Source organism: Xiphophorus couchianus, chromosome 20, assembly GCF_001444195.1.
Source record: "Xiphophorus couchianus chromosome 20, X_couchianus-1.0, whole genome shotgun sequence".
NCBI classification, from domain to species: domain Eukaryota; kingdom Metazoa; phylum Chordata; class Actinopteri; order Cyprinodontiformes; family Poeciliidae; genus Xiphophorus; species Xiphophorus couchianus.
This window is the reverse complement of record NC_040247.1, coordinates 20,038,925-20,056,060: the sequence shown is the minus strand read 5'-3', so window position 1 is coordinate 20,056,060 and position 17,136 is coordinate 20,038,925.

The following is a 17,136-nucleotide window of genomic DNA, read 5'->3' as shown; positions in this document are numbered from 1 at the left end:
AGTACATAGGAAACAGATAACCTGTGAAAAGCTCTTCCACCTTCTCCCAGCATCCCTATTGTCATCTGCAGAAATACCCCGCTCCTGGTCAGAAGCAACCAATCAGAGCCAGGATTAAGGTCTTAGCATTGTCAACCATGCTCGTGTATGTGCTCTTCACACCCTTACACAGCACAAAAAGCTCAAACTCAAGATTTCCAAGTTGCTACACCTGTGCTAATGACGGTGGAACAACGTAAGGCTACAAGAAAACTGCTTATCCGATCTCACCGACAGCTGATGATATCGGATAAACGTTGTGACGTAGGATGCTAATGCTAGTTGGTATTCATACTAGCATTCAGGCATGCTCTGCTGTTGTATCAACCTTCCAGACCTCAGGTCTTCTGGTTCTGGTCTGCTCTGCATCCCCAGAACCAGAACCAAATGAGGAGAAGCAGCTTTCTCTCTTGTTCAGGGCTGGATTCAACCTGTTAATTCAAAATGGGAGATCCATATTTATAGGCTGGAAGCCGCTTATGCTCCAGGAAATCTCAAGGCGGATGTACCTCACAGTGCTCTTACATAGCACAACAGCTGTTTTCCAACCAGATGGAGAGAGGGAGACAGACTGCAACTCGAGACCAAAATGTGTTTAATCATCTGGAACTTGTTCAAGAACGGTTTGTTCAGTCGTCTGAGTGATTTGGGTTGTTACGTTGTTTTGTTTAAATGAGATACTGAGACTGCCAGAAATGTTCCCACAGAATAAGAAAGTCTAATATTCGTACAGTTTACAGACAGCTTTGCTGAAGCAATGAAGAGAAGACAACGTCCTGAGAGAGCAATGCAGAACAAAAGAGGTGCAGCAGGGCAGACAGGTTAAAATTCAATTCCACAATATTACAAATTTGCAAATCTCATATAATATTAAGATGATTGTAATGATATTAATTGATATCTGACATAGACATGTTGCTAAGTGGAAGAATCGTCAGTGTTCAAAGAAATGTAAAATAAAAAGACTTAGACTGGCCACAGAGCTCAACAACAATCTTCTTTCTAGCAGACTGCAAATTTAGCAAAATAAATTTCACAACTGAACATTTGCAGCAGGAACCTTTAAAACGCAATTCAAGTGATTTCTTTGAAGGAGGGCACAACTCCTTTGTCTGAGTCAGCATCTATTTGGTCAAATTTTATTATTTCTTTCAAAACACATGCTTCAAGCCTCAGAGAGACATAAATAGAAAACAGGCCTTTGTGAAAGTAAACAAATGTGTGTAAAAAAGTAACATATAAGGGATGTGGATGGACCTGTGATGTCATGGCGTGGTTGGGGAGCCAAAACACACAGATGACGACAGGAAGCACATCATGAAACTAGATTTTAACGATGGACAAAACTCAGGAAATGCAATGAAAGCTGAGAACAACAAAGAATCTGAGTACTGAATAACCGAACAAAGAAGTATCTAAACAACGGAGTTTGATTTCTGAACATGACTGGTGACTTAATGAATAGATGAGGAACACCTGTGGGAGAATATACAGCTAAGATACTTAATTCGCTAAAAAAAAAAAAAAAACAGAAAATATGCTGGCTCACTGCTTAATCAAGAGACTAAATCATTGTTGTAGATTTACTAAGAAAAGATCATCAGTGTCTGAGGGAACCAGTAGATGACACAGGAAAAAATGTTTTCAAAATGGGTTTTTGTTGTTCAAAAATGACAACAGAGCTCCAAAATAAGGAGCCATAAACGATGGATGGTCCATACTTGTTTAGCACTTTATCAAGGTTGAGTCTTCTGCACTGCTTTATACTACAATTAGTTACTCACTCAGTGATGGTGATAAACTACATTGTAACCAAAGCTTCCATGGACAGATTGACAGAAGCAAAGCTGCTTTACCTGCAAGACCACCAGCAGGCGACGCAGGTGAAATGTCCTGCCCAAGGTCACAACGATTTAGGTGGCACAGATTCATCACTGGGATGAATCTGTGCCACCTAAATCACTAAAAGAGCTCAACAAATCACAACTCTACTTAAAAAGTAACTTTCAAAATATTAACTGAGCAAACAAAATATACACACCTGAGCTCACAAAACTGACCAAACACAAAGACACTTGAGGAGAAGTTATATAATTTATAAGTGGTCAGACCATTTAAGCAAAATAGATAATATTAACTAATGTTGCATTCAGGTTACCTGGGAAGTTGGAACTAGCAGCTGAATTTGATGAGTTAACAACATGGCGACGCCCATAGATGTTCTCAACAACATCATTTTAAACTTTAATGAATTTGTTCAGCTTAGAGTTGCGTTCGCTACTTGGAACAGTGATTTTAGATCCATGTTTTCATGTTTGTTTTGTGACGTACACATTTCCACCACATCTTATGCTGCTCATGTACGGAGCGTTCATATTGAAACACAAAGTCTGCCTTACAAGTTGTAACTTGGGGAAGCCGGAATTGCTCCTAGTTTCTCAGTTAGAAATCCAACTACAGAAGGAGGTCTAGTTGATTTTTTTCGACTGTGAAGTTGAAATGTCCCAGTTCTGAGAGCAACTGGAACGCAGCATCATTCTAACTTAGACAAATAATCCAACTAACTCTAAAACGCTCTAAAAGAGTCTGAGCTCTTCCCCAGACAAAAAGCAGTCAAACAAGGTAACTCAATAAAAGAGGAACATAATTAATATAGCCAAATGCATTTTAATAACCACACGGTGTTATTATCTCCAGGCCTCATAATATTGTTGATAGGTTTAATTAAAGCAATTAGCAAATTAAATTACTAAGATAAATGTGTTACTACAAAACCAATAAAGCAGTGAAGTTGAACTGATTTTATTAATATGCGCCTGAGGGCATTGAACAGTGAGAGAATTATTAGGGCACCAAGTGAGCTTAATTCATTCAGCTCAAGTAAATAAAAGTCTGAAATAGCAGCTGAAGAGACTCACTTCTTTTGCTCATCAAATCAATGTCAATCAAAAGTCAGCGAGTTCAAATTCTTTTCATTTGACATATGCAAGCTATTAAAACATAGGAAAAAAAATTATCAGCAGACGCTTCCAAACCAAAACTTATCCAGGATTTATGGAGTCAAACATTGAGCTGCCCAGACAGGCTTCAGCTCATTGACGGTTCACATGCAGGTCAGATCAAGCACTGACTCCACCAAATGTGTTGTTTTGCTCGGTCTGTTCATGACAATGTGAAAAGACGTCTATAAAGCTGTGAAATATTGGCATTTTTAAAAGAATCAAATTGTACTTTAGCTGTTCTCACGTCTGTGATGGTCGAGCTTCGCAGCCAGAGCCGCTCCAAAGCTGAACATGGTCCTGAACAGAACTTCATCAGAGCTCAGTTAAAACAAATGTCAGTCACCCCAGCTAAACTAATATTTTCTTAATTTTCAAACGTTTAAATGTTGTACATCCACTATAATTAAATGATATTTTACAAACATAGCAATATTAATCATGCAATAAGCTCAATTAATTACTAACGACCAAAAGTATTTTGTTCAGGTTACATTAACTTCACATGATTCAAATAGTGAAAATGATTAGAATAAAAAGAGCATATATTAAAATAATGGCCAAAATCGTTTTTTAACAAAAGTGATTTTGGAAAAAAAAAAAAAAAAAACAAAAAAAAAAACACTGCGTCTTTCTTTCCAAAAGATGTTTTAGGCAAAAAAAAGAGGAAAAAAAAACTTATGCCATTATCTTAGGAAGGTAAAAATATTTCACTATAATTTAATGTAATTTAATCAGTATAATTTATTTCAGTTCTTATAGAAATTGTTCTGTGGCTTCAATTGATTTAATATTGATTCATATTAGAACAGAATGTACCTTGATTTATGTTTTGCCCTTTTAAAGATTTATTTCATATAATTTCAAGGAAAAACTGTATTTTTTTCCTAATGTTCTCATACTTTAAGTCATCCCTGCTCCTGAAGTTTATAGAGATGTAAAACCAGCTGTGCTACCACTATGATACTAACTATTAAACAAAAAATTGCTTCAGTCTGAGAAGTCTTTGCAATCTGAAAAACATGACATCTGGTAAGGCAGATTTTTAAAAATTACTGCTCAAATTCAACAAAAAAATATTTAAATATATCGGTAAACTTAAATTCAGGCGCTCTTGCGCACCTGCTGTTAATTTGGGGGTTCTAGCTGCTTATTTCAAAATCCTTCAACCAGTTTAATTCTTTATAATTTACTCACTAAGTGGACTTTTAGGACGGTATTTGACGAATAATCAAAACATTATAGTTAAACAAAAAAAGAAAACCAAAAACTATTTGTTCATAAAATAAAGGCACCAAATATGGTTGAATTATTTTTATGTTTTCTAAAATATAAGATCCCAGGAGAGGATTTTAATTTTTAATTTCTACATTGAGTTTGAATAAATACATAATATTTTAGCTTTAGGTATAAAGGATTAAACTCCACGCAGATAATTAGTAAGCTAATTTTTATACTTTCATATACCTCAGACATTTTATTTAACTTAATATTCATTAAAATTTTATCTTAATAATTGTTCTGGATACAATACAGCAGAAACTATATTTACTTTTCATCATTTTAAGCACTATAAAAATCACCCAGATTGTAAATACTTCCAGCCTCAGCAGGAACTATCAGCAGGTTATTCATTCTTTTACTTCAGGGCAGTAAGAATGACAACTACCTCCGGCTGACTCAATCAGCTGTCAGCCTAATTAAGTTAAAGTTGGCATCTCACCAGATAAATGTTTCCAGCTGACTCATTTTGAAGCAGGGATCCTTTGAAAGTTTACCTAGATTGCATCCAGCCCCTTGTGAAAGCGGAGTTCACACTGCTTTGGTATGTCAAGACTTTCAAAGCCTGGCCAAGCTACTTGGCCTCAACTTAGACTCAGCGTCTACTTTTTGTTTGAAACAAATCCCAAATCCTTCAGGGGTTTAATATATACATATTAAAGTTTTTGTAATTTTGAGTACAAACTCTAACTGGAACTGATTGTAATGACATTGACCAAGACAAAGACATGCGTGATTGTGAAGTGGAAGTGAAATTTTTAAACATTTGTTACAAATAAAAATCTGCCAACTGTGCAATCAGCTTGGCTGAGTCAATACTTTGTGGAGCTTTTTGCAATTGAAATCCAGAGGTTTAAGTTTTGTTGCCTTTTCTTCTTTGCCAAATTATTAAAACTCAGTCAGTCATTAGTTTTCAAGCCATGCCACAGATTCACATTTAAATTTTGCTATGAATGTTGACCAGGTTATTCTAACACATGTGCACTTTAATCTACAGCCAGATTCACGCTGTGCCATCCGAGGCCGTTAAAACCAAAACCTTCAGTCGTAAAAATAAAAACTCTGGTCGTGAGCAGGATTGGGTGGTCTGTGGTTGTTCAGTGTGAAAACACACTGACATCTAATTTAGTTCTTCCCAGACAACTAAGTCCTGACAAATGGGTCTTATGGTGGCGACGTTGGTAGGAATTCGCCCCGCAATAGGCGGGTTGTTGGTTCAATCATCGCCCCGCCTCTGTCGTTGTGTCCCTGAGCAAGACACTTCACCCATCTTGCGTGGTGCCTTCTGCTGGTGGGTCAGAAGGCACCACATGGCAGCTTTGTTTCTGTCAGGCTTCCCACCATCAGTGTGTGTGTGTGAATGGGTCTGTAGTGTGAGGTGCTTTGGGGTCCTCTGGACTTGATAAGGAGTTATACAAGCCATTTGCCTACTATCAACCAGTATCTGCTTCCAGAAAAATCTTGCTGTTGTGACGTGAAGACTTTTGCATTGTTTCCTGTCTCTTTTCAGCATCTGACTCTAATATTAAGACTTGCTGCTCATTTATTGATTTATTTATTGATTTATTGCCTGATATATCTGCTGGATCTGTCTGATGAAAATCCGCTGCAGTAACAAGTCCTGCAGTCTGACATCTTCCATCGTACAAGATACCAACATGACAAGAGTCACTTCAGTGTCATGTTCACATAGTGCGACACATTCAAAGCAATCCATTGCAGCTCTGGCTGCTTGTTTAAAGCTGCAGTATAACTGGTTTTTTTGCACTTTTGTTGATACTGTCGGTATGTTGTGACAGTATAATATGAGACAGATAATCTTTGAAAAAACTGAGCTCCTCTGCCTTCTCCCAGTGCTATCTAGAAACAACCAATCAGAACTAGGAGGCGGGTCTTTGCGCTGTCAATTACCCCTCCTTGTGGCACTGCTCATACCCCATGCTTTCTTTCTGGGACGTTGCAGCTAGGACAACTTGTCATGAATGCTCAGTCTAGTTAGCATGACCAGCGATGGCGGTAAATAAATGGTTTTCCTGTAATGATAAGTTGTTTCACCACCATTAGCATATTTATCAGTGTGTACATGAGGTTGATTGGCAGCGCTAAGACCTTTCTCCTGGCTCTGATAGGTTGCTTTTAGTTGGGATGACTCAGGAACGATGCATTTTTTCAGACAGCAACAGTAGCTCAGGGAAGAGGTGGAGGAGATTGATCTTTTCATATATTATCTGTCCCATAGCAAACTGTCACAACATAGTGACAGCTTCAACAAAAACGTAAAAAATATCTCTTTTTATAAAAGTATTAGCTTCAGACCAAGTATTCATCAACTCTGGTCTGTTTTCTTGATGAAAAGGTCGTTACCGCAGCATGATGCTGCTACCACAAAGAAGATTTTTGTTTGTAGCAACTGTAAAACTCACATCCACATCAAAATGATGCACTGCTTTGTGTTGATCTGTCAAATTTAAACTGTAGATACTTCAAAGTTTGTGTTTGCTGGGTGACAAAATGTCAGAAAGTTCAAGAGGAATGATCTCTATTTTTCAGTGTAGATTGTTTTAGTGCAGAGCAGCAGCATATGTGTTTTTCCATATTGTGTTAAGTAATATGCACGTTTCAAGTATAAGACTCGTCTTCTTTGATAAAAGGAATGCAGAATATAGATTTCATAACGCAGAAAGATTTATTTTTGGAAAAATTAAATTAGATAATTTGGAATTTTACTTTTATTTATAATATGGGTGTTGGTTTGCGATCCAAAATCAGACAAAGTCCAGCCATTATAGAGCTCTAAAACTTTTCTTTATATCAGTTCTTTGCACATTACACTACCATTTTCAAACTGACAAACATTCCAAACAAGAAGGAGCCACCCTTCTGATTCAAACCACCTGGCTTTTAAAGCATGGCCAGGACTAATTAAGGGGCAGAGACAACAATTACATTTCCAGGTAAACGAAAGAACAAACATTTGTGCTAAACAATATTCCTGAACAAATATTTACAGAATTACAACTAACAATTTAACAAAAACAAAAATAAGCTGGGACCAAACAAAAAATAAAACAAACATCTCTCCTTCTTCTCAAACAATGGACCTTCCCAGTAAGGTAAATTGGAAACACCAGGTCCTAGGCATCACTGCTCATGGGCGCGCCTCCATGGCAGCACATGACCTCAAAGGAAAGAGAGGATGATCAAAACAAAATATTAAATAAAGCAACAATACAGGAAGCACAAAAAACAACACCTGTTGAGGGGGGTAAATCCCTCACAGTGGGTTACTTTAGAAAGTCTCCTATTGATGGATGATGAATATGGGGAGGTTGTATCAACTGAGCTCTTAATTAACCTCTGCAGGTTTTGCGTCCAGTTTGAACCAGAATGCTCTTGTTTTCTCGTTTCCTGTCCACAGCTTTCAGATTAATAACAGAATAATGGGAAGACTAATTTCTCTCTGTGTTTTCCATTAAAAATGAACTTAAATGAGTTTTCAGTGCATTTGGGAAGACAGAGAGAGCAGTCAGCACAAATAGCATGTTTAAAAGCTGAGTGTGTGTTCAGCGAGGATGCTGGAGTCTTCGTCTTCCTTATAAACAAGCCTGTAAAAATGAAGCTAACAACTTCCTCAGTCAAATCCTCAGCCAAAACCACAATGTCTTACAATATTGCAGCAGATTTGCCCCCAGTTCTCCTGTCTAACAACAAACAGATTCCTCACAGAGCCAGGATGCCAACTCATCACCAATCGTTCATTCAGAACAGAAAAGAAAATACTTCTTATTTATCCAAATTGATAGGACAAGAAAGTTTTAGCCAAGCAATCGGTAAGATCAAATGCAGCTGATAAAACAGCTGAATTACCCAAAATCCCAAACTGAATCACATTGAAGAAGAAAGAGCTACAATAATACTTTACTCTTTTTTTCCCACTGGTCAAGACCCGCCTATATCAGCAAGGGTGTGTCTGAACAAGCAGTCATGACATGACACACACCAGAGACAGAAAACTAAAGTTATTTATTGTCAACAGAAACAAGTTTCACCATCTTTGTTCAGCTAAAGGACAGGAAATTTATTAACGACAGTCGTCCTGTTGCTGCACTTTTTGACAAGTTTGCCATCATATTTAATAGGCAGCAAAGTCCACTGTGAGAGGTGGCTGGTTGAAGAAGAGGCAGAATAGCATGACACTTCCTGTCTGTGTTTTACTTCTTTTTTTTCCAACACAAACTACTCTGATTTTGCACATCACTGCTTGAGTGAAAAGAACAAATCCTCCCTTTTTGTGGCATTTCTAAGTATATTTTACCTACAGTCATATTCAGGAAATTAGGATATCATTGAAAAGTTCATACATTTTATAAGCTCAGAGTACCAAAATAAAAAACATAACATATATGTCAATTACACTCAGACTGATGCTGTCATTGTTTTTATTTATTTATGATCATTTTCTGCTTACGTCTCATAAAAACAAGATTAACATTAGAATCAGATCAGTAATGAAAAAAAGAAACCCAAGTATATCATAAAACGTATGTTCAAGACTTGCTTAAATGTATTTTTTTCAAAAGGTACTTTTAACCTAATAAACCTCATCAGAAAGCATTTTAAATTGAGTGAATTACTGCAAAAACATGTAAACTAGAGGCAGCATAAGACTAATTTAGATTTGTACTATACTGATTGCTTTTAAGATTTATTCATCTTTTTTAAACATAATCAGATTCAGGTTACAAAATATTAAAATTACGTTTTACAGTGATCCTTCCAAACACAGGAACTTTATTTTAAGTCTTGTTTTTGTTTTGCTTGTTTATGCATCTTTGCTGTTTCTCCAGTGAAACACTGAAGGAACCGACTGCTCTGAAACCTCCTTACCTTCAGCCAGAAGAGAAATGCACCCCTGTCTGGACACGGCACAGACCCAACGTCATCAAGGTGAACCTTAAACTTTGATAGAGAGCCAGAACTCATGACCCGACATCACAAATGCTCTCTTGTCTGAATTAAAGCCAATCCCAGTTACATAATGTTTATTTTTAATAATATCGAGGTGGGATACATCTAGCAGGCAGCAACACTGTTCTGACTTCTTATACAGACACGTATAAGAAAACATTTGTTGTCAATATGATGACCTGTTCAAATTCACTTTGCAGATTTTTTTTTTTTTTTTACTTTAAAACAATTTGTGTACTGCTTTGTGTGTAAGAGCTGTCCACTCCCAAGAATGTCTGTCATAATCACCCTTAACTCACACATATGCAGCAGTTTATCTCTCTGCATGAAGCATTTAGCTAACAAGGTCACTCCTTCCTGACCCTGAGGACAAACACACCGTTTGTTGTGGAGAAGCAGCATAGGGAATCCACCTCACCCTGGACGTCACTTTTCTCCAGCTTTCCTTCAGGCAGACTGAGAGCCGCATGACTAAAAAACAGTTTCCTACCTCCCGACGTCTCAGTTCAGATACACTTTGAACTTTACATTTTTAGATTCAGATTCAAAATGCATGTTTCCGGGTAAAGATGACCCATTCATGCAACTGGCTGATTAATTTTATTTAAATAAATACAATGACTATGAACAGTATTCAATGGATTGCGTCTGGTGACATGGAAGAAAAAAAGTACAAAATTGTGGCCACGACTTAACATCTTGTTGTGGGCACGACTTGTTTAATTAGAGCCCACGACTTAATATTTCATTTGAACAAGTTACTTCTTTTGTGGGAACAACTTAATTATAACGAGTAATAATGGCCATGAGTAATTAAGTCATTAAGTCATAACACCAGTTTTAAAGTCCTTCACTGGCTCCCTGTAGCTCAAAGAACAGACTTTAAAATACTGTTGTTAGTTTACAAATCACTAAACAGCTTAGCACCACAATACATCAAAGATCTGCTGTTGTATCAACCTTCCAGACCTCTCAGGTCTTTCGGTTCTGGTCTGCTCTGCATCCCCAGAACCAGAACCAAACGAGGAGAAGCAGCATTCAGCATCTATGCTGTAAAACAGCTGAAACACTGACTTCCTTTAAATCTCCACTAAAAACCCACCTGTTCAGGATTGTATTTGAAACGTAATCAATTACAAATTTATTGATGGAACTTGACTTAATGTTGTGTTTTGATTGTTGATTCTATGTTGCATTGTGTTTCTGTGTTTGATATGATGTAAAGCACTTTGAAATGCCTTGCTGCTGAAATGTGCTATACAAATAAAATTTGATTTGATTTTTGATTTAAGTCATGGGCGCAAATTATACAAGTTGTTGTTTTTTTCTGCCATGTCACCAGAAGGGCTTCGTAATATTAATTATATTATATAGTTTTTATTTGACTAAATTCACATTGTTGCTATACCGAGTTGTTTACATTTTCTAAAATTCAAAATAACAAATATTATTATTATTTTTTTTATTGTTAAATAAATCTGCTCTGTGCAGAGCCCACTGACTTCTTGGTTATGACCTTTCACATACTTTGCTTTTTTTCTCTCTTTTCTTTTCTTTTACTCAAAATGTCCTTGCTGGACTTTTAGATCTGGTCAAAATAACTTGTTGTGCCCAGATGCTAGAATTTCCTAGCATCTCCAAAGTATCAAGAATACCAGATTCTCTAATTTGTTAGCGTAGAGTTGTGTAACCAACTTGTTATTGCACTTCCTGTTTAAATGAAGGCTGCTGACGGATCTAAAAGAATCAGATATTGTCTTAGGTAAGGTAATATGAATTACCTTATTTTGCAAATGTACAAATTCAAAAAGATTTTAAAAATCCAGTATTTTGTCATATTTTTGAGTATTAATAATGCTGTTAAAGCTATGATATGAACCTGAATGTGTGACTTTTTCAAAATAATATTTTTAGTAAAAGTAAGAACCACTAATTATTAAATGTCTGAGGTTTTTTGTTTCCTCAGCAGTCGGTCACACAGCTTCTCCTGCATAGCAAGATGTCTGTTATCTTCTACGCATCATTGAAGAATATTAGGCGATCTCCAGATCAAAGATCCTGAATACATGGTGAGTTTCTGTAATGGCAAAAGTTTGACTGTTTTGTGCTTTTGGTGCTTTTTAAAAACTCACTTGTCACACCTTTGGCAGTATTTTAATTAGTATATAAAAAAACAAATTATAATACAAAGGAGTGAACTGGCAGCTTCCTTTTTTCAGTGAGAGAAAAACCTTGGATATTTATTGGGGATCGCTCTGTTCAGGCCAACAAAAACCAGGGACAGTCCCTGTTTTCTGGGTCAAGTTGGCCAGAATTAGAACCTTTCAACATTTTTCATAAAATGAATCTAATTATTTTTCAATTAGTTCAAATGCACAACGATGGTTTTGCTGTTATGAAAAGTTTTTGAGCCTGTAGACGATGCAAAACATAATTAGTTCTCCTGCTTTGTGCTTCTGTATGTATCTGTGACGACTCCACAGGGAGCTTCACGGCTGAATGTTTGGACTGTAGTTTCCAGGATAGAGTTTAGTTCAGAAGAGAGGAATGGCCAGAACGTTAATGACTCCACCAGACAGTTTCATTTTGCACAAGGAAAAAAAAACGTCTGTTTTTCCAGTATGTTTACAGAAAGTAACTCACATGATCTAAGAATAATATGTTATTTTCTATCCTTGTTTGTTTAAAATGGCCAGAAGGAATATGCTGGATGGACATGGCAGCTGAGGCCATCTGGTAACCCGGCCTGCAAGAGGACATCAGAGACTTTGGGATGTTGAGGCTCGTCCTGAGCAGAGCTTTTGGTTCAGAGTCCTTCTTCTTCTGCAGTGTGAAATGAAATCACACAGCCACCAGGGAAGGCAGCTGGGGAGTGAGGGCTGGAGCATGCAGTGCTTCATCATAATTACCTAAGCTTTGCTTTTTCTGCAATCTCTGCCATGTGTGTAAAAACGTTGCCTGTTGGTTAAGGGGTCAACAACAAACTTGACTTGTAGTGAATATTATGGCTAGCTCTGCCAAAACAGCTGCATAGTTTTCATGTTTATGCAAGTATTAATGTTTCTTTCCACAGTCCAAAAACACTCATGTCAGGTTACACTGTAAATGCAAACATGACATTTAATGAAAAATAATAAATTGATTCAAATCAGTTCCCATCAAATTGCTATCAACACTTATGTTTAGTAAGTTATTTAGAACTGAATTTATGGTTGAAAAATCTCACCAACTCAAGTCTTGAGCTGGATGCATTTAGAAAAAGTTAGTTTTAAGAGAACTGTTGGAATGTAGCCACTTATAATTAATCAATTCTGCATCTAAGAACAAAGTGCTCTGTTATAACTGGCCATATCTGGCTTCATGATGGACTGGATTAGTGGATTTTTATAGTGTATCTTGCATGTTGCATGTTGACAACTGGGGTAATTCAGGAAGTACTTTGAAAAATTCATTGCATACAGACTGATCCACACTACTTCAAGCATTTATTCATATTCGTTTTGATGATAATGTGCAGCAGCATGGTGGAAGTTAGCCACAGAAAGTCCCTCTTATCTGTGCAGGTTCTTGCAGGTCTGGCGTTTTCTCCATGCTCCAAGCACAACAATCCACTAAAGGCTGTGGTTATCATTTCTGCTGGTGGATTGTTTTCAACAACACTTTTTCCTTCCACCAAATTCTCCATTGACATGCTTCCTGTGATCCGCCTGTAGTATGGTATTACATGCCCTGTGGCTCTCTGTCTTAACCCACCTCAGATAGATGGGTGGATCGTTGACAAGCTCTTGTAGAACTTTATAACATGCAGCGCGAGAAATTCAGTCAATAAACAGAGGTGTATTGGTGCAGAAAAACATCTAAAATATACAGGAGACAAGAGTTTAAGGACTCCTGTCTGGAAGCAAAACCACATTCCTGATTAACTCATAATTTGGAAGTTAATTAACCTACCCTATTGGACGAGTCTGTTATTTGATTTGTTGAGGTGTCATTGCAATATTCTGCACTCCAGCTGAACTTGTTTTTGCTTCAGCAGGGAGGAAGGAGACGTATGTGGGGATAGAGGGAGTCCTGGCTGGTTTGCATTGGGCTGGACAGATGTAGTTCTGTTCCCCTGTAAAAAAAACAGCAAAAACTAAAAGGAAGATAAATAACTGCTCTTTGGTCAATCACTGGGTCTTTTCTATGAACTTTTCTCAGTCTTTCATGACTTCATGACGCCTAGCAGACTGTTTGTTGGCCATTAATGGAACAAACTAGTTAATGCTCGTCCTTCTTGGACTGTCTGTGTATCTCTTGTCTCTGGTAATAGCGGCTCCAGACACAGGACAACGCTGACCAGAGGTTTTAAGACATGGTGTCACCTGGAAAATATGATAGTAAACCTGTTATTAGAACATGGCACACCCAGAAACACACATGCAGATGTCTTATGACTGGCATAATGTTGAAGGGACTTTTAATACATTTTTTATACAGAGTTTTATTCACATCTCTTAAGGTTTCTGAAGGCATCAGAATTAAAAACTGAAAACATTTTGTATATATATATAGTTTTTTGCGACTACCAACAGTATTTCTATTTGCCAAATGCCAGAATGACAAGTGAAAGAAACAGTTCATTGCTATGTTTAAAGTCGGACGTTTACGCAAACCAATCTCCAGATGCTCGAAGGCTTTTGGTTCGTCTGTTCAATTATTTACACAGGTATACAAAGCATGGGAATGTCCAATGGCACCATATAAAATCTAGATTGGTTTTATGTCTTAGAGATAAACAAGGTTTGATCCAAAATGTGCATCAGTTGCAGTGCAAAAGCAAAATACATTGCTCTCTATATTGGTAAAAAAAATTGTCTGCATTGACAAAAAGGCAAATCACAGTGAGGAAGAAGCCATTTCCTGAAAAAATATATATATATTTACATGCATAAAAAAGCCAGATTTCCTTTGGACATTTTCTGTAGTCTCATGAAACTGAAATTAAATTTGTTTGACCACAATTATCAGAATTACTTTTCAGCAGGAAATGGGGAAGCTCTGTCCCAGCTGTGATGTTCGGTGGTGGCAGCATTATGTTGTGTAGTTGGATTTCATTGGAAAGAAAAATATAGAAGCAGCATCTTAAAACAACAGTCAAGAAGTTAAAGGGACTGTAAACAGACAATTACTCTAAGCACATAACCAAATTAGTTACAAAGTGGAATAAGTACAAAAAAGGCAAATCAAAAAGTTCTACTCTAAATCTCATAGAAAATTTCTATTATTAGTTAGCAAATATAAATATTTGTGATCATTCTGATTCATCTGAAAAAGGAAAAGCTTTGTCTTTTTCACTGTCAGATAGTGAAAAGGGTTGTGTGTATTTTTATGTAGTATAACTAAATGTTTGTTAGATGTTTATGAACAGTTTAGTCTGTCATTTGGCCAAATCTTTTATGACTTTTTTGTAATTATGTGTCATGAGAAAAGCAACACAGGAACTTTTATAATATTTATTATTCTTATTTGGATTGTACCCAAATACAATATATTGCTATTATAAATGATTTCATGCTGCCAGACAAACACCTTTTATGAGCACAAATGGCCCATCAGGTATAAATATAGCTGCTCACTTCAGGTCAGTTGACATTAAACTTTGAAATACGTATTATAATCCAATAATATTGTCAAAATTCTCTTTTGCCTTTTCACTTGTTTTGCAAAGAAAAACCTTTTGTGCCACTTGTAATGTTTAATCTCTATTTGGCCATTTTTTCCTCCTGAAGCTCAGTTTGTCTGACTTCACATGCCCTGCTCCTCTGCTGCACACATCTCTGGATCAGCGCCACGACCCCTCAGTTTGGGCCGTTTCTGGCTTCATCCCAGTAATTCCCAATTACTGGGCTTGGCAACTCCTGTCCCCTTCACCTTCATAATGAAAAGCACGCCGTCTTCAGTTTTACTGCCGCTGGCTCACACCCAAATACTGTATTTTAACCTTTATAATAGTTTCTTTGATATTGTTTCACCTCTTCCCAACTTATGTTGCCACATAAAACCTGTTCAAAATCATATAACTTTGATTATTAAAGCAGAATCCTTAGAAGAAATATTAAAATGTTTAAGTTCTGTGGGAATGCTTTGGACGGACAGTTACATATCTGTGGAATTGAACCTGGTCCCATTTATGTAATGTCTGAGCAGCGGTAATGTGACACAGCAACAGCTCTGACCTTTTGAAGGGTAGGAAACTAAGTGATTTGTTACATGGAGCAAACTGTACCTCACCCGTACAGACAGTGTTCTACCAAAGGAATAAAAAGAAAGATTAAAACGTTATGAGACAACGTAACGTCATCTGGAGGGGATAAATAATGACTCTCAGTTTGAGTTTGTTATGCAAAACTGGCCATTATTAGCATGGAGCAATTCAAGCTGAAGTGGAGCTTGGAAACCAAGCGTCTCTTCTGCTGTGAGAAAAATGTAACCTTCTTTAAAAGAGCAGGAGATCTTAGGCTGAAAGAGGTAAACCACTTAAACCGTGTGAATGTATCGGATAAGATGGAGATGGCATGAATAAGCAGCCCAATAATAACATGTTTTCCAGTTAGCTACTCCATGCATGAACCAGAGCTGTTATCAATGGTGTCCAAATTAAATCATTAAATAAAAATAATTCATGGATTACAAGAAACATAACTTCTTTGTTACTTTCTTTACTTTTTCAACATTAAACTAAAGACACATGCATTAATTATATGAACAAAGTACTCTAAAATAACAACTAAAATTAATGTAGACATACAAACATTTTAAGACAAAAGGCGAATTTTCACATTTTGGGTGCGGTCAAATGTTTGCTATTTTCTTGATCTTAAAAATAGTTATTTTCTATGTTTTCCTTGAAAACAGCAAGTTCAGTAAATGGTTTTGAGTAAAGGTTGCTGGTTGTATGATGTCCTAATTCATGAGAAATTCAAATGAAAGTAAGAAAACATGAGCAATAAAAGGCTGCTACTCTGTGGCACCTCATACTTTCTGTTTGCAGAACATTTTTCATTTGTTTGAATATTGTTTGAAAAGCTTCATACCAGTGAAAAAACATTGAATTGAGAGGCTGCAGGTGGGAAGGTGGCAGAGCAAAATTCATTTCAGGTTAATTCAGAGTATTTATATAGTGCCAATTCACAACAAATGTCATCTCAAGGTATGTAATTATACATACATTCTAGTAATCAAACAGCACAGTTAATTAGAGTAGATTAAAAAGTTTCTATCTAAGGAAACACACCGAATTACATCAAGTCACTGACTTGCAGCATTCACTCGTCCTGGAAAAGCATGTAGCATAAACTTATTAAGCTACAAGTATTTATAGTTGAAAAGTCCTCCATCATAATCTTCGGTCTCAAATTGTTTTTTCAGATTCAAGTCAGGACTCTGGTTGGGCCACTGCAAAACCTCAACTTTACTTCCCTAACAAGAAACATGTTTCCAGAATCAAAATATCACTTTAGTATAGATAAGTCCTGCTACTATATGAGGCGACACAAGCAGAATATGACACTAATTTTACAAGTGGAAGTGTGAGTCATCTGATTAAAAAAAAGAAAAAGGAATATCCACAGTAATTTAATAATGACTTAAGATTCTTCTGAGTCTTTGAGACTTTGGCTCCAACATTTAAGCTTGAACCTTGTACAACTAAACTGCAACTTGAGTGAATCTGAATCTTTTGTCAAAATCAAGTCACTCATTCATCATGATGTTGATGCCAGTCGATCAACTTGATTATTGTACCTCTTGTGACTCCACTGACCCAAATACAAACTAGAATCTGCTTTTTCCCCTCCTTTACTTTACT